Here is a 24,917-nt window from a genome sequence, read left to right on the forward strand (position 1 = left end):
TTCAGAAGGTTCTTTGGCAGAATCTATTAAACCTGCAAATGTGCTTATCCTGTGACCCAGCATTTCCTCGTCTAGATCCGTACCCAGGGAACCACTTTCACATGCATCCAAGAAGACTGGATAAGAAAGCTATCTGAAGCATTCAAATGGCAAGAAATTGAAAATGACCTAAAGGGACATCAATAATGGAATGGAAAAATATAATGTGGCAGAATGCAATTCAGTGACTAAGAGGACTAAACCAAATCTATGTTCATAAGTGTAGTTAGATCTCAGAAATACAATGCCAAGTTTTAGAACAATTCTTATAGTATGATACAATGTATGTAAGAACATAGACATAAAAAATAAACAATGCTATCCATTTATTATGGGTGCATGTGTGCAAAGTAAGGTCTGGAAGGATATGCGCTATATTCAAAGAGTAGTTATCTCAAAGCATAGGGAAGACCAGGATTAAAGGTGGTGATCAAAGGGGACTTTAGCTTTACCTACAATATTCTAACTTTTAAAAAAAGTTCATCTATGTATTACTCTATAACTAAAGTAAATTTAACAAAAAATGTGTTTCTGATATATTATGTAAGCTGCAAAATGACATAATTATATTTATGTTATTTTTAAAATTATTATATATTTTTTACACACACATGTATGTGTGAGCACATACACATGTATACGTGTGTCTGGAAGGGTAAATACCAAATAGTTAATAGGATTGCTTGGTCATGGATTGGAATTGAGGGCTAGGAAAGGATACTTTGCCTTTGTATTATGAGGAAGTATGGTATGGGAGCCATGCTGGAGCTGAACCAGCTAGGTTCCAATGCCCCCTGTGTCACTTCAGAGCTGCATAGCCATGGGAAAGTCAACCTCCGTTTTCTCCTCTGAAAAATTGGGATATATAATATGGTACTTACTAAGTGCCAGGCACTCTTATAAGTATTTTAGATATATTACCTCATTTCATCCTCACTTCAGCCCTATGAGGTAAGATCATATCCCTATTTTAGAAATGAGGAAACTGAGATACAGAGAGATTAAGTGACTTGCCAAGGTCACCATACCTGAAAGGGGCAGAGCTGGCTCCGGAAACCACAGTCTTACATCATTATCACTACTCTAAGTGTAAGTTCTTGCTATTTCACTTTATGTAATATGTTCAAATATATGTAAGTTTCAAAATCTTTGAATTTTATAACTTAGAATATATATTACATATGTGTGTATGTATATGTAGCATTAGTTTCCTATAGCTGCTATAATAAATTGCCACAAATTTAGGGCTTGAAACAATAAAACTTTATTTTCCACAGTTATGGAGCTCTAAAGGAATCTAAAGCCAAAGTGTTGTCAGGGCTGCATCCCTTCTGGAGGCTTTAAGACAGCATTCATTTCCTTGCTCTTTCCAGCTTCTAGAAGCTGCTTGCATTCCTTGGCTCCTGGTCCCTTCCTCTATCTTCAAAGCACAGTTTCCAACATCTAGTTCAGTCACTATTTTTTCTTTTTCTGACTCAGTCTGCTCCCATTTCTCTCTTGTAAGGGCCTTGTATTATGTTGGGCCTACCCAGATACTCCAGGATAATCTCTCTGTCTCAGGATCCTTAAATTAATTACATCTGCAAATTTCCTTTTTCCATGTAGGGTGACATAGTCACAGATTCCAGGGATTAGGATGTGCACATCTTTGGGGGCCATTGTTCTGTTTACCATGCATGCATGTGTGTGTATGTATGTATGTATATACATACACACACATATATACAAACACATACTTTAAATATGCTTTTTTTTTTGAGATGGAGTCTTACTCTGTTGCCCAGGCTGGAGTGCAGTGGTGCGTTCTTAGCTGACTGCAACCTCCACCTCCTGGGTTCAAGTGATTCTTCTGCCTCAGCCTCCTGAGTAGTTGAGACTACAGGCGCCTGTCACCACGCCCAGCTAATTGTTGTATTTTTAGTAGAGATGGGGTTTCGCCATGTTAGCTAGGCTGGTCTTGAACTACTGATCTCAGGTGATCTGCCTGCCTCAGCCTCCCAAACTGTGGGGATTACAGCCACGAGCCACTGTGCCTGGCCTACCTTAAACATCTAATGGAGGAAGTTAGATATTCTCCTCTTCCATTTTCTGCTGCTTTGACGGAATATCACAGATCAGGGAATTTATAAAGAAAAGTGATTTATTTGGTTCATGGTTCTGGAGGCTGAGAAGTTCAAAGGCATAGCAACAGCATCTGCTCAGCCATCTGGTGAGGAACTTCTTGCTGCCTCATAACATGGTGGAAGGTCATCACATAGCAAGAAAATGTGCACATGAGACAGAGAGAGGAAATTGGGCCAAACTCATCCTTTTATCAGGGGCACACTTCTGAGACAAGTAACCCACTCCTGTGATAAAAGCATTAATCCATTTATGAGGGCAGACCCCTCATGACCTAATCACCTTTTAAAGGTCCCACCTTTTAATACTGTCACAATGGCAATTAAATTTCAACTCATTTTGAAGGGGACATTCAAGCCATAGCAGATATATTAATCATGACACACATACAAAATGCATATTGATCAATAGCGCATTAGATGAAACTGTATTTCTATACATATATATATATTTTTTGAGACAGAGTCTTACTCTGTCACCTAGCCTGCAGTGCAGTGGCTAAATCACATCTCACCGTAGCCTTGATCTCCTGGTCTCAACCTCCCACCTCAGCTTTCCAAATAGCTGAGACTACAGGCATGTGCCACTGTACCCAGCTAATTTTTGTATTTTTTGTAGAGACAGGGTCTCACCATTTTGCCCAGGCTGGTGTCAAACTCCTGGGCTCAAGTGATCCCCCACCTCAGCCTCCCAAAATGCTGGGATTATGGGCGTGAGCCACCCACCCAGCCTACATATACTTTTTTTAATGGCAGGAATCTGAGCTTAAGAAAAAGGAATTGACTGAGCCTCCTGCCCAGAAGATAAGGGGTCCAGGGAGCAGGAGGTTCAGGTGTCATGCCTGCCCACATGGTTGGGAATTACTGATCTAGCCTGATACAGCAGGGTTAGAAAATAAGCAGGGGCTCCGTAGACCGGCAGGTCCCATGGGCCCCCCAGCACAGCACAGCAGATACTTGATTTAAAACTGTGGGATGACTTAAAGAGCACCCTCTCCATATTCCATTGGATCAGACAAACAGATCCAGAGAGAATCAATGGGCTGTTTGTCCAAACTAGCCCCAGGGCTAGGTTTATATCAATTATAACATGGCTCTCTGACACCTCCTTTCTCAGGCTTTGGCAATGTCTCCTGAAATAGCTGTATTCTAACTAACTAAGCACTAAACCCCTGCTTCTAGAAAGAAGAGAGGCTTGCGATTTTCTTTTAAAAAAATCCTTGCATCTGGTGTTCAGCTGTAAGAGCCTCAATGGTGCCACTAAGTTGATTCTGTTTCTTCTTGAAAACACTCCCTACACAATTCCATGCATTTTAATTTCCAATCAGCTATGCTTTGTCAAGGTAACCGCAGTGCTTTGAGTGACAAGTCTCAGTGGCTGCTGTACTGTACGGACCTTCAATTACCTTCCAGCTGAGCCTGTTTCAAGAGACCATCTATAGTACCCTCCCTTGCTGTGTTGCCCCGCCTGACCCAGCCCCTGTCATGTTTGAGCCCCACCAGGATAGTCCTCTGCTCACACTTTCCATCTCTGCCAGACCCTTTTCCACTAAAGAGATAGATATGGTCACTTGGTAGATATGGTCAACTCAATCTATCACTCTAGCTGCACTGGGGCAGGTGAACCTAGGTCGCCACCAGAGGGCACAGGGGAAAGGTCAGGAGCCAGAGAAGCCAAATTCCCTGTATACCCTGCTGCTGCCAATTGGTCAAGAGAGAGGCAGGTGACCCCAAAGTTCCATGTGGAGGGGAGCCTTGAGCAGACCAATACAATGTTCCTGTCACTAACTCTGTTGCCACACCTTAAGCAAGCTACTTCTACTCAATGAGTTCCTTTATCCAGACTAGTTTACAGGGACAACTACCATCCCTGATCAAGGCCCGTGGCACTGTCACGTATATTTATTACAGATGATTCTTAAGATTTCTGGCCAGGCGCGGTGGCTCACGCCTGTAATCCCAGCACTTTGGGAGGCCAAGGCGGGTGGATAACGAGGTCAGGAGACCGAGAGCATCCCGGCTAACACGGTGAAACCCCGTCTCTACTAAAAATACAAAAAATTAGCCGGGCGTGGTGGCAGGCACCTGTAGTCCCAGCTACTCGGGAGGCTGAGGCAGGAGAATGGCATGAACCCGGGAGGCGGAGCTTGCAGTGAGCCTCTCGAGATCACGCCACTGCACTCCAGCCTGGCCGACAGAGCGAGACTCTGTCTCAAAAAAAAAAAAAAAAAAAAAAAAAAGATTTCTACAGCTGATATGGTGGTGCATGACTGTGGTCCCAGCTGGTTGGGAGGCTAAGGCAGGAGGATCACTTGAGCCCAGGAGTTTGAGGTTGCAGTGATCCATGATCTTGCTGCTATACTCATCCTGGGTATCAGAGGGAGAACCCAACTTAAAAAAAAAAAAAAAAAAATGGTTATTCTAGCTTAAAGAGCCTACAACACTTTATTGAGGTGGTTCTGAACTGTGTATGGAAAAATGGTATCTATACCATGATTTTTTAATCAAAATTATTCAAAATAAGAAGTTTGCATAACTGAACATTTTCAGGGTTGGTCAGTAATGGCGACTGTTTAAACATGTCTCCCGTTCCTACATCCCTATGCAAATCTTTAAAAGGAAATGGGTGTTGAAAACTGACAAAAGGTACCTTCTATCTGGAGTCAATTTAGAATTCCTTCTCATGAGATACAGCACACCTCCTGATACTATAAGCTATGTGACTAAGGGTTTTTCTTCTTCATTTTAAATATGATTTAGATTCGTCAAGTGTAATAGATGTCCATGAAATCTAAGACATCACAGCATAGAAAAAAAGAAGAGCTATGCATTAGGAAAAGGGAAACGGGAGTGGGGAATAGGAGAAAATAGGGAGATGTAGGGCAAAGGTGCACAGTAGCCGTTATGCAGACGATGAGTCTTGAGATCTAATGTACAACATGAGAATGATAGTTAATATTGCATTGTATTTAAGATTTTTCTAAAAAATTAGATTTTAGGTGATTTTATCACAAAAAATGGGTAATTGTGTGGGATATGTCAATTTGCTTGATTATAGCAACTATCTCTAGTCTATTCTCTATCTCTGTCTATCTATGTAAACATCATGTTGTATGCCTTAAATATATACAATAAAATTTAAAGATGGAAATAAACATCCATTGAGCACCTATTATGTGTTAGGCATTGTACCTGCCATTTTCTATGAGACAGATGTTTCCCTAAATTTTAAATGAGGAAACACACTCAGATATATTCTATAAGTGACCTCGGTCACACAGCTGATTAGGTGGGCATTGGGATTCATAATCTGCCTTTAAATTCCATGCTCATTTTTTTGCCTCATGCTATCTCCCCAGCATGTTGAAGCCATATACACTTTAAACAACTGCAAAGAAGAGGGGTTTGGATGTGACCATAAAATCTGAATAGAAAAGATTATGATAAATGAAGTAAGGCTTGGTTAATCACAAAACTGAGCTTCAGTTCTCCGAACATTTAACTGAACAACAATGAAAAATGGGTATATTACCCCAGAGAGAGAGTCCAAACTTGCAAGCATATTCTTGGAATTTGGCTGTGGAAACCAGGTTAAGATTCCATTTTTTTCCCCCAGAATGCCCAGAGGTGTTTAATGCCTCCCATAAATGTTTCTCATTCTCCACCCTCTTCCCATTTAAATTGCACAGGCTCAGCCTATGCCTTTCAGAGTCCTGACAGCCTGGAGGAACTGGGGGGATCACAAGGTGTCCAGGTGAGCTGGAGCTTTGTCTTGACTCATGACCAGGCAGCGTCATCCCCAGAAGGTATCAGGAGGTGGGAGAGGCAGGGTTTCTGCGGTTTATTGTTCATGGATATGTTTCATCACATCACCCACACTTCCCTGGCTGCCTCTCCAGGACTTACAGTATTACAAAGAATTCAGTATCACAAAGAAGGGCCCTGCTTTCTTTTCTACATTACTATGTCTTAAGCCCTGTCAAAAATGCTAACATTTGATAGATCTAGATCACATTTAAAATAAGGAAGCAAAAAACTTCAGTCAAATAGCTTAAAGTATCAAGAGACGTGCCATCTCTCACAAGACGGGAAATCCAAATTGACTCTAGGTCAAGGTTTCTGAACATCAGCACTGCTGACGTTTGGGGCCAAATAATTCTTTGTAAGAATCACAGGCGGAGTGGTCTGCATGCCTCAGTCCCAACCCCATTCCCCTGGCTAAATCCCAGTCATCTTTCAGGTTTTGTTGAATCATCATTTTGTCTGTCTGGTCTTCCCAGCTATCCTGAAGTGTGGGGTCCATGTCCTCTGGTGTGCTCCCCATGGACCCTGGATGTCCCCCATTGAGCACTGTATTGTAATCATCTGTCTACTTAGATGGTGAGGCAGGGAAGTTAGATTTAAATGCCCTGACCCATGGTCTAGTCTATCTGTTGTTGTCACAATCTAATCCCTCATTGAGTGCTGTTGTCCCCCTACATCATTCTCACCAAATTGTGACCCAGCCTCTATCTTCATACCTTAGACAATAAAGAACCTACTACCTTTCAAGACTGTCATCTTATTGCTGAATAATTGAAAGTGTATCCTAATAGTAATTCCCAATCTTTCTTCCTTTCTTGGCCCTGGTCTGCCTTTGGGGGCCACCACTTTCAGAATGACAGGTAGGTGCAAGCAGCTCACATCCCAGGCTGATGTCTCCTAACCACTCAGTCTCTTTTGGATTCATATCTTCTTGGCCAATGAGATGTGCACCTTCATAGAATATAGACCTCTTGCTTTCTGAATGAGAAATGTGTGATGAGAAAGGCAAATCCACGAGGGAAGAATAAATCTCTTCCAAGCCTAGCCTAGGAGGTTGGGTCTGGGTCTAGGACCCTGCCCCAACTCTGCAGGAATTAGGGTATTAACTATGTATTAATATCTGGAATCAGAAGGCCTCTGCTCCTGTCTAAGTTTTATGAAAGCTCCCAGACACTAAGTGGAGGCAAACTCTGCATATACCTTTAAGAAGTCCAGGCTGGGTGTGGTGGCTCACGCCTGTAATCCCAGCACTTTGGGAGACTGAGGTGGGTGGATCACGGGGTCAAGAGAGCGAGACCATCCTGGCTAACACGGTGAAACCCCATCTCTACTAAAAATACAAAAAATTAGCCAAGCGTAGTGGTGGGCGCCTGTAGTCCCAGGTACTCGGGAGGCTGAAGTAAGAGAATGGCGTAAACCCGGGAGGTGGAGCTTGCAGTGAGCTGAGATCACGCCACGGCACCCCAGCCTGGGTGACTGAGCAAGACTCCATCTCCAAAAAAAAAAAAAAAAAAAAAAAAGTCCAAATGCTTGTACCAAGCCTCAAACCTAGCCATTTGCCCAAGGTAGGCAACCCAGAAAGTTCTTGCACATGAAGGAAAGCAGCAAAGGTCAGTTGAGCAAATACATCTCTCTCTCCAAAAGATGGTTGCACCTTGGCTGGTACCATGCCAGACTCTTTCGTCTCCCTGAGACCAACTTCAGAACTTCTAGCACCCTGTACCCCAAACATTCAACCACTTCTCAGAAAGGAGCAGTTCCATTTACCTCTGGCCAGCAGCACCTTTACTACTTGATATGGGACTTCAGGGTCTCTCACCCTCACCAAAAAAAAGTTTGTCTTCTTGAGGGACTCTCTATCTCCATTCTTATTCTCCCTAAATCATTCTTCACACTGCCATTAAAGGGGCCTTTCTGGAACACAGATCTGATCCTGTTATTCCCCTACTTTTATAAAGCCCTTGCATGAGTGTTCACTACCTTCAGGGTAAAATCCAAACTCCTTGAACAAGCTCCTTTCTACCATCCCTGCCCTCTTCCTGGGGCCGTGGCTGAGCCCGGGAAGAGGGCTCATGGAAAAGTAATACAGGGTACATGTGGAAGGGTACATGTGGAGAGTATGCCTTTCTACGTGTACCCTGTACAACACACCCCACACATCTGGAAGTTCACGCAAAGGCCCATGCTGTCTGGGAGCATCATGCCCTCACCTGTGCCAGTCACTCTATGTGCAGCAATGCCCATCTTCGTCACCTGGGAGAACCTTTGCTGGCCATTTAAGAATGAACTGCAGAGCCACCTTGCCTGGAAGCATGTGTCACCTACCCACCTGACTGCATATACCCCTGGGTTGAATAAGTTGCCCCATGTCCATATTCCCACTATTCATATACTTACCCCAATATAAACAACACTTGTCACAAACTTTTACATCTACCTGTTAATCTGCTCCTTTCCCCCACTCATCTCTAAACCAGGACAATGACTAGTCTTCATTTGTATCTCTTGGCTCAGTACAGAGCCATTTAGTGGATGTTCAATATGTTGTTTGAATGAATGAAAGACTAGTGATAACTGAGATAATGAATAATATTCTCATTATGACAAGTCCTGCACCCTGATTAACAATATATTAACAGCTCTTGTATATCCTCTTCCAATTTACAATAAGTTTTCAAATTGATGAACCATAGTCTAAGATTACAATGTCCAATATGATGACTGCTAGTCACATGTGCTATTTAAGTTAATTAAAATTAAATAAATTAAAATTGTATTTCCTCAGTCGTATGAACCATTAGTGGCTTCCATATTGGATAGTGCTGATATAGAATATGCCCCTCTTCACAGAAAGTTCTATTAGACAGTGTTGGTCAAGGACAAGGCATCTGAATTGGGGATGCAAAGTAGAGAATGCATATATCTTTGCCCTTGGGAAGGCTGACCTAGCATTCCAAGAAATCTTGTCCCCAGTATTCCCTGGATCAACTGTCCTTTTGAAGGACAGCTGATCATGGCTCATCAGATATTAGCCAAGCATGTCTATCTTACCTATGGTTCTAAATATTCATTTCTGATTGTATGTAAATGAGCTCTCTGTTATGATAAAGTAAACAATCATTTTTAAATTCCTTGCTCCTCAAAATTATTCTTTTTTTTTTTAAATAATTGCCATATGGCTCACTGATTTACAAGGATGTTAAGAGACTTAATTAATGCTTGTTTGGAGCTTTGCCTGACAGGGTTGTTATTAGAGGATCCATTGAGATTCTGCTCATAATAAAAAGTTTGCTGGAAAACCCTACTTTATTCAAATAGGGGCACACAGACAACAAGAAGAATTCCCTAGTCCATTTTAATTTATCACTTAACTGTATTGGGTGTCTATTGAGCATGCGCCATGTGATTGCAGTGAATGGCAGAAGGAAAATGTGCTTCTGGAGGTTCCTGCGGGAGACTTGCCATTGCTTCCTAGCATGGAAGCCCTGGCATCCATCAAAATTGCTATCACTGGAGGTGAAGCTATAAGGAAATGAGATGGAGATGTGGATGGTATTGGCTGGTGGCTCAGACTGTTCTTATTTTGGTGGGTCAACTTAACCCTGGCTGTTAGCTGTATGGGTCCAGAACTGATTAAGCCCATATACCCAAAGGAGTTGAATCATCATCATCATCATCACTATCATAATAGTAATCATATTTCTAACACTTAGTATTACTATGTGCCAAGCACTGCTCTAAGTTCTTTATATATATTATCCCCATTAATTAATGTCTTGGGACGGACTCTTGCCAAATCAGAATTCCTAAGTATTCTCAAGTGTTATAGCATGTTCCTGTGACTAGTATTTGAATATGTTCTGGAATCGGATTACTTTGTAAACCTGATTTAGAAGCCCAGTGGTTGCTCAGTGGGCACTGCCGTAGTGGATATCCATGGAATAGCTAATCTAGTACCCCTACCTCACCCTGTGCAATTTATATAGCCCCTCAGGGAGTTGCTGAATTCTTTCATTTGCTCCACCTTCTAGACACAGCTGATTGGTTCTGTGCAGACACTTAACCCAAATGGGCCAATAAGCCTCCTCCCCAGAATGATTAGCCTGGGACAGGAGAAAGGACTGTGAATCCTCCAGTGGTGCAGGTAACTCAGAAGCTATAGGTGTCTGTTTTCTCCACTATTTGAGAAAGTGTGTAGGAAGAGAGACAGAAGCCAGATGTGGGGAGAGGCAGGGAAAGTCCTAAATCATGTCCAAGCTGCTAATTCCCTAGTGTCCTGAGCCCAACCTCATCTCTGGCCTTCTATCAGTGTGTGGTGTTCATCCCTTCCTTGGATTCCAGACAAATAAATTTCCCTTTTGACCTTAAGTTATTCAAGCAGAGTTTCTTTCACTTGCAACCAAAAACATTCTGGTGAACACAGTTGTCTGCAGCATAGGTTCCAAACCCCTTAGCATACCATAAAGGCCCTAGGACCCACCTTCTTCATCAGTTTCATCCCCTATCACTCTCCCTCCCTCAATTCCTGTAACACACCATGCTCTCTCTCCTAGTGACTTTCTTGTATAACTCTATTTTCTGCTCAACTGAAAGCTTAATGAGGACAGGGCTGTATTTTGTTCATTGCTCTATTCCCAGTGACTAGCAAAGTGTCTATCATACAGTTGGTGCCCAATAAATATTTATGGAATGAATTAATGAGTCAGTACGTCAAAGGAAGTTGTATAGTCCTGAAGAACATTTCACCCAACCGTTGTGAGCCCCCGTGAAACACCCTTGCCTACAACGGGAGGATTTCTCTATGTCAAAAATACTCTGCCTAATTTTCAGGCCCTCTTCTCTGGACAATGCTGGGTACTCACTGACAAATCTGGCCATCACGATCCACCTTGCAAGCTTATTGCAGGCCAGCTATCTCTATTAGCAAATCTCCGTCAGGCATAGACCATGGTTAGCTTTCAGCTACAGCCAAGTAAATGCACATAAAGATGTGAGATTCTCCAGCTTGACTGAGATTTGATAGACTTGGAACTCCTAAACTCCTTTTTACTGACTGCCTTTTACTAACTGCCCATTTTATTAACTCTTGGGACATTTCTATAGAGAGCTGATCTCATTCAATGACATTTTTATTCTTTCTAATTTCACTTGTAGAAGGTAATCTAGACTTAAAGCTGTAGGGTTTCAATGTCTGTTGTCACTCATCATTGAAATCCCCATCTTTGAAATAACTACAGCAGCAGCAGCAACTGCACCCACCACAGTGGGGCTAGAACCCATAACAGCCCTATGCTCACACCAGCAGTAGCAGCAGCAGACTCACAGTGGAATGGAGAAGAAAAGTTCATTGCAATCTTTGTTTTCTCTTCATTATTTAAACCTGTGCAGACTCCTCTTATCGACTCCCTTCCTCTGTGTTCTCTTTTCTTCCTGTGCTCTCAAGATCACTGCCATGATGGTAAATTTTCGTGTCAACTTAACTGGGCCATGGGATGCCCAGATAGCTAGTGAAACATTAACTCTGTCTCTGTGAAAGTCTTTCTGAAAGAGATTAACATTTGAATTGGTGAACTAAGTAAAGCAGATGGCCCTCCCCAGTGTGAGTGGGCATTATCAAGTCCACTGAGGGCCTGTATAGAATGAAAACACAGAGGAAGCCTGAATTTGCTCTCTGCCTCACTGCTTGAGCTGGGACAACCATCTTCTCCTGCCCCCAGTACTCCTGGTTCTTCTCAGGCCTTCAAACGACACTACCAGCTTTTCTGGGTCTCCAGCTTGCAGATGGGAGATTGTGGGACTTTTCATCCCAAATCTTTCATTCTCTCTCTGATCTGTGTGTGTGTGTGTGTGTGTGTGTGTGTGTGTGTGTGTGTGTGTGTAATATAGATAGATTCTCCTATTGGTTCTGTTTCTCTGGATAACCCTGGCTAATACATCTGCTAGGGTGGTATTGGAGGCTGTTGAGGATCAGAAGAGAGTAGAGGATGAGAAGAGGGAGAAAAGAGAGGTCACAAAGAAGGAAAAGTACCTGAATCTCTCCTCTTCTCTCCTTCACTCAAGTGCTCTCTTTCCCTGTTCCCAACTCCCTCCCCGAACTCCTGCCACCTTCCCTGAGCAGCTTGGCATGTGTCTTCTGGATTCCCTAACCCAAGTCCACCTCCAGTGTCTTGCTTTGATGGCAGATTCCTAGGCTTTGCAGCTGACAGTTTGAAGGCCTTGGCCGGCTGCCAGGGTACTCCACTTCTCATTACTTTTCTCACTGTAATTCATTTCCCTGTGATTGGAGACAATTAGGATGCCAACAAATGACTGGCCCAGCCTTGTTCGGCAGTTACATAACCACAAACATGTGTGCACTGCCCATCGGAAGCAAGTGAGCTGCTAATGAGGAGGGTTAATTACAAAGTGAGGGTCACCCTAGGAACAACCCTCACCGCATTTCATCCACTGTTGGAGAGAAGCCAGGCACCAAAGCCTTGACTGTAAGGTTCAAAATAATTAGCAGTGGCCCTTTTGGAGAGAGAACTGCTGAGCACTGCAATTCTCAGCATGGTTGGGGGCAGAGCTCTCTAACATGTCCTGTCCCTGCGGACCTTGTAAAACAATTCCCCAAAGTTACCCCAGAAGAATCACAGGCTTTCCTGTGCCTGCTTGCTGTACTCTTCCTCCTTAGAGCCTCCTGAGTGACTCATGGCTTTGAGTCACTACTTCTATTTCTTGCTTCAAGATACTTCAATACATCCTAGGGATGTCTTAGATATTACTTAGTTCTCCCACACCTCTGAGAGGATCGTGCCCTGATGAACCACCAACTAGCCATACTTAATGTCCTAGGATAAAACAGTGTAGGGGAAGAGGCTCCATCCAAACACAATCTGTTGACTCCAGGCTAGACCATTTTCAACAAGCCATATCTGTGCTAACTTAAAGTTTTCTGTTTTCACACTTTTCTATAAAAACCTAGGCAAAAGCAGCTTTCATGATACTTTACTTTCTGCCTCTTCAACATGCCACAGTTGTGCCAGGCATCACTTTGATATCATAAATGGGAAGACAAGTCCCAACATCAGAAGTTGAAAGAACTGGGAGAAAATATGTACTCAGAGCATGAGATGACTTGGGCACGCGGCTCAGTTAAGGCTATAAACAATGAGTCAACTGGAGGTCCACTTTGTGGTGTAAAAGCAATTCTGATTGTAGGAATCCATCAGAACTAGATTCTGCTGGCATTTCTTGAGGGTTTTCTCATATCGTATACATAGTAAAGGTCTTTTCCTGCAGTTTATTTTTGTCCATTTCTTTCTTACACATGGACAAAATGAGACTAATACCTATATAAAGTTTTATTCTTTCTCATCTTCCAAAGCTATTCCATCCTCCAAAGTGTTTGTTATGTACTTTTGAATGAATCACAATATACCAATACCAACACATATTTTCATTATTTCATATGACTATGTCTATTTTCATCAAATGCCAAGAAATCTATTTTTCTAAAATACTATAAATGCGACTTATTAGCGGAATTCTGATGGTCCCATCAAATTTCCCTTTCACTACTTATTTTCAGTTTACAAGATGAACTTATTGTCTTCTCCCACAAGGATAGGACCTCTGGCCTTGGAAGGAATGATTTATACATTTCAGTTATCTTTCCTCAAAGCCCTTATCTGTGAGAAATCAAACCGCTATGAAATTGAGAGGAAAGGATCAGAGAGTATAAGGTACAAGGCCAGGAGTGGCAGAGAATGGGGCTGATGGGGTAAGCAGATGCCAGACAATGACAGCTAAAGGGTTCGTATCATATCTCACAGACAAGTGGCAATATTTAACATTTTTTCTTCAGACAAGTGATCATATTGTTCATATGCACACTGCCAAAGGAATACAGAGATTGACGCAAAATTCCCCTACTGCTAGCTCTAAATCCCCTCTTCTATCCCCCATCAAGAAGCAGCTCACCATACAAGTGATTTAGGATAATTTTATTATAGAAATAAAATGCATCCACCATAATAGTCAAATTATTCACGATCTTTAGGGCTTTAACTCTTGCTAGTATCAAGTTTCTGGCAATATGCAGAGATTTTTGTTTGTTTGTTTACTGGTGTACCCCCAAACACCTACAACAATAACTGACACAGAGTAGGTGTTCAATAAATAGTTGTTGAATGGGTGGATGGATGAATCTGCCTCAGAATTGATATGACAAACAAGTGTGTCATGACACCAGAGGCGGAGAACAACTGTGGTTAGAAAGCACATTGACACTGAAGGCTTTTCAGCGAAGGCTTGACAGGATCATATGCATGTTTCTGAAAGATCACTCTGCCTGCTGTGTGAAGGATGGAGCGGAGAGGAAGAGCTCAGCAGTGGGGAGACCCGTTAGGGGGCTGAGGCATTGATGCATGCAGGGGATGATGAGCCTCTGAACCATGACGGTGGTGACGGGGCTGGAGAGAAAGGAAGACATTCAAGAAATATTTAATAGAACTGAACAGAACTTAATCAAAGAATGTCTTTCCTATCAAACCTTTGAACTGGATCAATTATCAGTTCAGGACAGAACCAAGGACCAGGAATGCTCATTACAGAAATCATAGTGGCAAAGCCCAGCTGCCATTATATGTAGGCAGAGTAGAAAGTAACCTCCATATTATTATGTCAGGAGCACATAGAGGAGCCAAAATCCAAAAATATCTATGCCACCCACTGCCTGAAATTACACCATTAAAGCAGCATTTCTTGGTTTTAATCCTCACCCCTCCAGATGATTTTAAAACATGTTAATATGCTTGAGAAGGGGAAAAAAGAATGTTTATTGAGTTCAAAAGACACTCTGCATACATTTATTGAATCCTCACAATGACCTTGCAATTTTATTGCTAAGAGAAAAAATAAACGTCAGAGAGATACACAAGTAATAAGTGGGAAAGCTGGGATCTGAACGCAGGTTGTTGTGATTTCTTTTTTCCTGGGTGAATCCTGATGGATACCACCATTATTATTGTTACTACCACTTATTTCTATCTTGTTCTTTTTATAAATATGAGAGTAGTGGGCCTAAGGGAAGAGGAATTGGTGGAGGTTCTGAGAGTTGTGTATGTTGCAGACAAGATAGTGTAAGTTCATAGATAAGACACATGTTCAACTTTATAACTTTACCTAAGATTATGCTTATGCTGCAGGGATTAGGGGGTGGCCAGCAACAATCTGAGCCACAGACTCATGTAATCCATGGTTCTGAGCACTCTTACTCTCATGAGCCACAAGTTATCAGATCTCAGCAAACTCTCCCAGTAGAAGGTTCCTCTGGTGTTGGAATAATGACTAAACCCAGACCAGGGAACTTAAAATGGAGACCGGAAAGAGTAGCTTTCTCCATATTTTCCCAGAATAATGGAAGGAAACTAGTTGGCCCTGACCCTGAGAGGAAAACTCCCCACATTTAGAAGTTTACTTCCCTTTTGCAGACTTCTCTTTGTCTTAACTATATCTTGTCCTTCTCTTCAAGAGATTAGTGTTCTTCCACATCTGGGAAGTCCTAAGTCCCAAGTCACAGGGCCCAGAATTTTGCTTCCTTCCTTTTTTATTTCCTGGACACTTATAGCACCCAGTAGAGCTGGGTTAGAATATCACACTTCAGCAGCAGGAGCTACCAATCAGCCCATAATCATGCCAAACCTAAACATGAGTTAATTTCTGTTTATTAATATAAAGATGTGCCCTGGCTTACTGGTTCTTAAGTTTGAAATCTATGCACTGAGTTTACTATCTCAGGGTATTCAACAGGGAGAAGGGAGATGGTAGAAGTTAAGCTGAGGGGAAGAAGGGCCAAGGTCAGAAGGTAGTTAGGAGGGTAGACCAGAGCTGAGTATCTTAAGGGAGAGGACAATGAGAGCTGTGTCAGAGGCAAACAGTTGGTCAACCACCAGGCTGAGCACCAGTGGGAGACAATGGTACATCAGACCCTCAGCTGATTGAATTTATCAGCTTTCTCAAAACTGATTGGGTCCAAGGGCTCTGCTTCATGCTAACCAAACTCAGAAGACACTGAATGATAAATCAAATGCTGAGCCTTTAATATCCAGAGAAAAATGTAAGCGCTAACTTGTCTGGAACCCAGGTCCTCCCCTGGGCAGTGCTAGAGACAAACTGACCATATCTTGGCCTTTGGCTCTCAATTTCTCTAGGCCCTTTGAAACACTTCTCTTTGTGAGTAATACCAACAACATACTACATACCAATATAGCTGGTTAGGTTAAAGCTCTTTCTAGTTGTCAGAGTATAAGGAAACCTTCCTAAGACTACCCCGAATTTTCCCACAGCAGTTACATCCATCTATTCATTCTTTTAATCAATAAATACTTATTGCCTACTATATGCCCAGCAATGTGCTAGCAGCGGGGGAGGTAACTGGTAAATGAGAGAAATGTGGCCTCAGGTCTTATAAAACTTAGCTAGAGTAGGAAGACAAACTACCAACAAGGAAACAAACAAAATCACTGCAGAGTGAAGCCTGATCCCATGTGGGTGAAACCTGATTCCATGTGAATGAATCCTGGTTACCGTGAGTGAAGCCTAATTACCATGTGAGTGAAGCCTGATCCTACAGGGTGTCTGGGGGAGGGCGTGAAGGCATAGGACACTGAGAAAGGGTAGAGGACCTCCTTAGACAGGGTGGAAACATGACATTTAACCTCAGACCTGAAGAAGCCAATCTTACAAAGAGAGAGGGACCGTGGGGTTGGGGCAGGGATTCTGGCAGAGGTGAGGCATATGAAGGGCCTATGGGTTGGGAAACAATTCAACATGAAGATAATCAGTGTTGCTGGAGTAGAATGTGCAAGAGGGAGTGTTGTGTGAGATGAAGTTGAAGAGGAGGTAGGGACAGATCATGCAGAGCCTTGTGTACTATCACAAGAAGTCTGGGTTGTATTTGAAGTGAAATGAGAGTTGTGGAAGAATTTTAAGAGGCAGAATTGTATGATATAAGTTAAGTTTTTGGAAGACCACCCTGGCTGCTGTGTGGAGAATGCATTGAGGCTCAGGCATGGAAGATGTCAGTCTAGATAGAGAGAAGTACATTGACTTGAGAGACATTTAGGAAGAAGAATTATTTACAGACTTCCTTACTCACAGAATTATTACAGACTTACTGAAGGATTGTCTAATCCTTCATGAAATTGAAGGATTGTCTAATCCCCTGAAAAACGTGGGAGAGAATTTCCTGCAGATTTGCATCTATGTACTACTAGAGATGCTCTCAACAAAGAATCTCTGGATCTGTTAACAACTGAAAAAGGCCAAATATCAGTTCAAACAACAATGTTAAAGACCAACTCTCTGCCATCTTAATGTTCTTCGTATGGTTGAGCAATGCAGCACATTTTAATTTATCCTCTCAAATCATAATATTAAGGTCATTCTTTAGACACTCAGGCACAACATTATTAAATCCTATCCACTTATGATTATTATTGTTGCTCTTATTAAAACTTTATAGGTGTCTCTGGAGAGTATTTGAATGAACAGCAAATTTAGAGGAAATTAAATCTTACTTTCATGAAAATAAATTTTGCCTTCTAAGAACTATAATTGGATAAATTGACCATAAAGAACAATTGTCAATATTTTTTTTACTTAGCTATAATTTGTTGATTACCTACTATGTGCCAAACACTATTAAATCTTTACAATTACCCCACAAAGTGGGTGTTGCTGTTCTCACTTGAAGCCTGGGAAAATCAAGGCTCACAGAAGACGTGGCTGGGCTACAGTCATGAGCAGTGATCGCCACTGGGGTACACTGGACACATAGTTGTGCTCCTTTTTGCTAAGCTTTTCTGAATGTGCTTGTATTTATTATTTCCTAGGGGTTATCAGCAACCTCATGCATAAATGACTTCTCTATAGGCATCAGGAAAAAAGCTTATATCCCAGGAATGGCAAACTCAAATGCCTACTGGGCCCAGGCAGATGCTGTAAATTAATGTATCGTCCTGTCAGAAGAAAATTAAGAGTCATAGCAACTGTGGGAAGCTGAAGGGCACAAGTCCCTTCCAAGGAGGTCAGCCCCTACTCAGCCCCACATGACTGCCACTGCTGGGAATGTGGCCCATGTGGCCAGATCTTCTGCTTTATCAAGGAAGCAAGAAATCCAGACAGATTTCCATGTAAGTTTTAAAATCTGCAACAAAACTCAAATATTCTTTAAAATACTGAGTGCCAACACCATGCAAGCTTAGCTAAATGGGTGTGTGGGTAGAATCCAGCCTACAGGCTGCCAACTGTTGACCTCTACTGTACAGATCATTGAAGCATTATTTATAATTTGGAAGAATTTTAACCAACCTTAATGTCCAGTGATGTGGGTTGGCTCCGATATCTGTGCTGCAGCCATCTGATTAAATTTTTAAAGCTTTTAATAGTGAACAGTATGAATACCATGTAGCACACTAAAAAATTCTTAGGATACACAGCAGGGTAACATGCTGCTGAGATGACATTAAATTTAAAGAGCATACTACCAAAATGATACCCAGGCAAATGTTTTATATCTTGAACTACAGGGTGGTTACAAGAGTGAACAACTGAAAAATCATCAAGCTGTATAGATTTGGGTACTTCCCAGCATGGAATGTCATACGCCAGTAATAATAATAATAATAATAATAATGATTCCTGGGCTATGATTACCATTCTGCACACTTTTGAATGAATATGAACAAGAAATTTCAAGGAAGCATGGGCAAAGAAAATAATTTGATTGTGTTGGTTGTAGGGTAATAAGAGATTCTTTTTTCCCCCCTTTCCTATATGTTGGTTTCTATTACTGTTACTGCAGTACAGTATTTCTGCGGGAGAAAAAATATTCCTCAAAATATATTATCTAAGAAGAGCAAGAGTAAAATTTAAGCTGATTTTTTAAAAAATCAGTAGTAATTACCTTCCCATTTTAATGCAGATTGAAAGCTCAAAAGAAGGATTCACCATTTAATGTTTGTGTCACTTTCTACCTTTTCCCAACTGAGGCCCCCACCTGCTGCCTCAGCTCCATCCTGAGCAGGTCAGAAGGGAACCTGGGAGCCCCAGTGCCCTACATGGTCACTGAGAAACATGATGCTGCCTGCCATGGTCCCTGTGACTGGAGAGCCTCCTACAAGCCAGAGGCACTCCTGTGCCCACTGAAATACCACTGTCCCTCTTACATTAGTCAATATGATCTCTGCTGCAAGTGACAGAAAATTCAACAAAATGGCTTAAAATACTGGAAAAAGTTCATCTCATATATCCAGAATTCAAGGTGTGGGGGATTCCAGAGCCCACTACAACCAGCAACTCAGTGATGTCAGCGAAGGCTCAGGTTCTTTCCACATCTCTGCCTTGATGTCCTTTCTGGGGCTGTCCCCCTCCAGCCTTGTGGCAGTAATCATCAGAGATACAGCAGTCAGACAGCAACTTCTGTATTCACATCCAGCAATGGCATGACACTGTTTCCCTCCATGGTTCTCTCTGTGAGGGGGATTTTTTTTCCCCCAAAAGCCCCCATTAGACTTCTTCTCATATCTCAGACTAGAATATAATTGAGACAAATGATCATTTAAAATTAATCCCTATAAAATAGTATGATGAAATTAACATGAGTAACTTCGACTAATCATCTGGATTGAGACTGATGTGGGATACTAAACCCAATGTCCTTAACATCCTTAACAATTTTAACTCTTAAAAAATATCTTTAAATGTGTCTGCCTCACTGGTTTCTAGGTTATGATAATCTCTTACCTGAACCACAGCAAGAACCTCCTAACTAATCTACCTGAAAGGTCCTGGCAGTTAGGGGTCGTTTTACCACTAGCTCAATCAAACAGCCAGAGAGTTAAGTCAATCCACCAAATACAATGTTGGGAGTAAGGGGGCAGGATGAGAGAGAAAATGAGCTAAAAATGGAAGGGAACTTTCCTGTGGATGTTGAGCTGTGCTTCTTTGCATGTGATATTGCACCAGGACTAGACCATGTGGTACCTGGACTTATACGGGTTATAATGTGATCCTCAGAGCTCAGCAAGTTTATACTGGAAATGCCAAGTTTAAAATCTCGGAAAGAATGATGTTCACTCATCCCATATACTTTTTGAGGATGTATATTCCAGGCAATGTACTCAACACTGGATGTACAACAATGAAGAAGGCTGATGCAGTCTCTGCTCTCTAGAGCCAACAGTATAGTGGGAAAGGTTGTCATTTTGCAACTAATTACAGACTAATTATTTAATTACAACTTTGATGAATGCTGTTAACCAAAAAATACAGGAGAATGAGCCCAGGTAATGATACAAGGTGGGAGGTGTGAAATCAGAAAATGCTTCCCCAAGGAAGTGGGGAAGTTTGGCCCAGAGAAAAGGTAAGGGGTTTAGCCCAGAGGAAAGATAAGGAAAGTGTATTCCAGGCAGAAGAAACTGTATATACAAAGACTCTGAGGCAGCAGACACAAGGAAGGACTAAAGGAAGGTCACTGTGCTTACAATGTAAAGAATGAAATGAAGAACAATACAAGATGAGCTGGAGGGGGCCATGGTGGGGGCATGGAGAGCATGTGCAGGCAGGGTTAGATTCATTAGGACCTTTTGCACTAAAGGGATATAAGCAAGTGACATTGATCAAAAGCCAGAAGATGACACCACAAGCAATTTGGAAAAGGTAGTCAGAAACAGAGGAAAAGTAAGCTGCTCCCAAAATTCTCAGAGAAAGGGGGGTACCCTTCCCTGTGAATGGAGCTCTGATTAATCTGGCTTCTTTGTGTCTAATTTACCCTTTCCCCAGTGTTACACCATGGCCACCACAAAGTCACATCTCAGTGAGTGGCATAACCTTCCCTTTCCAGAGCCTGTAGGGCTGATGTGGCCCATGTGCAGACTGGTGATGTTCCCAGATACCTGGGACATGGGCCTCCCCCTTCCTCTGAGGCTGTCACCAGCCTCCTTCTTACCTGGAGAGTTTGCATTACATGCAGGAGCCCTGCCTATTCCTCCAGGCCAGCTGTGCGGAGGGTTAATTTGCCTGTTAATTTTCCACATGAGGGGATATGCACAATGAAGCACAAATAAGAAGCAGGACATCAACACTGCCTCCAGCTGAGAAATCAATTTATACTTTAAATTACTCTAGGTGACCCCAGTCACCACTGGGTTCCTATTGCCATCTATCCTGATTTGTAGGAAGTTGTCCTCCTGGAGCATGAAGCCCCCAAAAATGCCCTGGGAGGCTTTGCTGCTGCACCCCAGTGACACACTAATGGCTCGGTGAGGAGGAGCGCCAGGATTGGAGGCAGAGCATCTCCAGGGCAGCCAGACAGCACTGCATGAGTGGAGAGGCCTGCTGGGCCCATGCTACTGCTCAGTGTCAGCAACCGCATGGGCCAGCCTCAGGGCTGGCAGGCTAATACCTGGGGTTCAGGGCCACTCCCTTCCCCGCTGCCACTGATAATTCAGCTGATTAATTGCTGGGATCATTCAACCATTTCACAACACATGCATGAGCGTCAGATACTCTGCTTGGTTCAGAGAAGAGAAGAAGTTGAAAAAGAAGTGTTTTAAAACACTGGAGTTTTTTAAAAAATGAAGCAACATGGGCTTACACCCCAGTTCTTTGACTTAATGGATATGTGACCTTAGGCCAGCTCTATGACCCCTCTGTGCTTTAGGTTCCTTGCCTGTGAAATGGCTACAATATCCATTTTCTGAAGTGGTCGTCAGGGTTACATGGATATAAATAAAATTAAGTTTCCATGTACTTGTTTGTGCCTGCATCATACAAACTTGGCTGACTGGATCCTCACCAGATGTGGAGATTATAATTGGGCCAGACTCACATAAAATATAAGCCACATGAAAAAGCCACACATTGTATGATTCTATTCCTATGAAACATTCAGAATAGGCAAATTCACAGAGACAAAAAATAGATCTGTGATTGCCAGGGGCTGGGGGAGGGGAGAATGGGTACAAGATTTCTTTTTGGGCTGATGAAAATGTTCTGAAATTAGATGGTGGTGATGGTTGCACAACCTTCTCAATATACTAAAAACCACTGAGTTGTACACTTTAAAAGGATGAGTTTTATGGTATGTAAATTATATCTCAATAAAGTTATTATCCTAAATATATATGTGAATATACACATATATCTGTGTGCCTGTCTGTGTGTCTATATGTACACCATATGGCATATCGAAATCACTATAGGGGTGTCTCAGGAATAGAGACATGCAATATGAATCAAGATGATGGAGATGGAGAAAACAAATGGGGGATGTAGACATGAGCCTAGAGCAAGAGTTTCCAAACCAAATAATGAGGCTTGCAGGTGTTCATATGCAATCACGATGCCTGTCACATAGTGTTAATAGCTACATGTGGCTAATGGCTAGCATATTGGACAGCACAATTCTAGAAGGAAAACTGGGAAAAAAAATAAAGGCAGGAAAGGCACACTAGCTAATCAAAACCCTGTGAGTAGGCCACGCTCTCCTATACTACCTTATTTATCCCACCTCACCAATGCTCAGCAAGGTAGTTGACACTGTCCCCATTCTGACATCTGAGCAAAGCAAAGCTTAAAGAGGTCAAGCAAGGTTAAGGAAAACAGAGTTTTATTCATAAATTGAGAAAGAAGATGCCTGAAGAGAGAGGACAGCTAAAATATAAAAGAGGGAAAAGTTGATGGATGAAAGAGGTCCCAGAGGATGGACATGGAAGGTCATTTAAGACGGATAACCTCCCGCAGGGTAAAAGGTGTCTTTTACACATCATAGCTGACAGTGTCAAGTTAGGTTCACCTCGTAGGATTCTCCTCTGCTGGAACCAGAAGGGTATGGAGAAGGCCATTGAATTTTCCAGCTGGGGACAACTTGAACGTGACCATCAATAGAAGTGGGTGTCGGTTCAGCAGAAGCTGTGATCCCAAGTCCAGGGTTTGTAACCATGACAGACAGCAGCCTACATCATTCACTCGGCATCTCCCAGGCTGCCTTCTCCCCCGCCCTTACTGATGACCCCACCTGTACCCCAACAGTAACAATAGCCCTTGCCTCTTTCTCTCCTCCCTCTCCCCAATCCCTTTCTCTCTTCTTTCCTTTTGCATCATCAGGTTCCTTTCTCTACAGATCTTTATTTGGAAGCCTCTTTCCTCTCCATCTTCATAAATAATCCAAAACAGGCACTTTCAGCAGCTCCTCTTTCATGCACGTAATTGAAGTGGGCCTCTCTGAGATAAGACATCTCTCTAAATCATTCATCAGATAAGGAAACACACAGAGAGGGGCACTATTCCTTCTCCTGCAATATTCTGCCATTAGACACAGTACAAGCTCGCATGTCCTGCAGATGTGGCAGGACTCCACTCAGGAGCAGGACTCCACTTGGGGGCTCCACTCTGTCCCAGTGACCGACTCAGCCAGATTCCCCGAATTGCAGGGAGGTACTGCCCTCCCCAGGTTCTTAAGATGTTTTTGACAGCCTGAGGAATCAGAAGGATGGAATAAAGCCGAATGCTAGTTTAGCTACCAGGTCACAGTACATGCCAACCAGAGCAAGTTTGGCAGCAAGGTCCTGGGCTTCAGATATTCAGGCTTGGGTTTGAGTTCTGGCTCTGCCACTTCTTAGCTGTGTGACTTGGGAAAGTTACTTAACACTTTCTTCCCCCGACCTCGCCAAAGTCTGTTGTCTCATGTTTTAAAGTTAATTTTTTTTTTTTTTTTTAAGAATGAGCGGATAAAAGAAACTGCCTGTCCAGTTGCCCTAAGGATTAAAAGGCACAGGGGCAAAAACAAGGACCAGCTGTTCAGCTTCTTGTGGCTATTACTTTCCTCCATTTCTTTCTCTGGGTATAGTATCAGGCTAACTCTGCAGGCCAGGGCCAACAGGGGGTTACGTGTTTGCAGGACTTGCCACGCTATGCACCACTCCATGCATGCCGCATGGGTCAAAGTCTCATTCACTTGTTCAGGGTAACAACCAAGCTGGACCAATGTGACCCCAGCCTTTTCCCTGATCTTGCATCTTCCATTGGCAAGGCCAAAAGGCCAACCTCAATCCTAAGTGTGCAGACAGGGTGGCCTCTGTGATTTGCTCTATTAATGAAGTCTTGGTTCTTTTGGCAGCCCCAGCTTTAAAACTCTGATTAGTCACACATGAGAATCCTCCTGGGGGCAGCTATGAGGAAGCGGATGGAGAGGAGAAATCAAGGGATGCATTGATTTTGTGGTTCAACCGACTTGGACATTTGGCTCTCTCTATGCTCAGTACCTAGAACAGTGGCCAAAACACAGCTTGCTCTAAAAAAAGGGAAAAAAAAGAGTTAAATAAATAAATGAATTGACATTCTAGACAAATGAAATTAGATGCGAGATAGTCAAATGAAGAAAGATGTGAAACAATAAAGAATGTTCAGGAAGCTGCACACAATTTGGTTTTGCAGAAATGTAGAGTATAAGAGAGAGAGTGGGGAATGAGGAGATGAGAAAGCAAGATCTAGTTAAGAAGGGTCTTGATTGCCTTGCTGACTTTAAATTTCCTTCTCTAGGCAATAAGGAGCCTGCACACTGATTTTTAAGCAGGGAAGGCAAAGGGTCTGATTGGCATTTTAGAAATATCACTCTGTGAAAAATATATATATATAAATCCAAGGTATAAAATGTTCAGAGATTGACTTTGATCAGAGGTAATGACAACAGGGGTGAAAATAAAAATAAAAAGACAGGAGAAACCAAACAGGTTGAACCAGCCTATTGTATATGGAGCAGGAGGGAGTGGGGAGGATCTGGGATAACTATCAGGTCTGCGGTGCTGGAGACTGAGCATGTGGTACCAAGAAGCAGGTTTTAGGAGAAAGACATTTGGGCCTTCAGAAAGAATAATACTGTCATTGTCACCAACAGGAGAAACAGGCTCA

The sequence above is a fragment of the Pan paniscus genome, chromosome 9 (genome assembly GCF_029289425.2).
Source record: "Pan paniscus chromosome 9, NHGRI_mPanPan1-v2.0_pri, whole genome shotgun sequence".
NCBI classification, from domain to species: domain Eukaryota; kingdom Metazoa; phylum Chordata; class Mammalia; order Primates; family Hominidae; genus Pan; species Pan paniscus.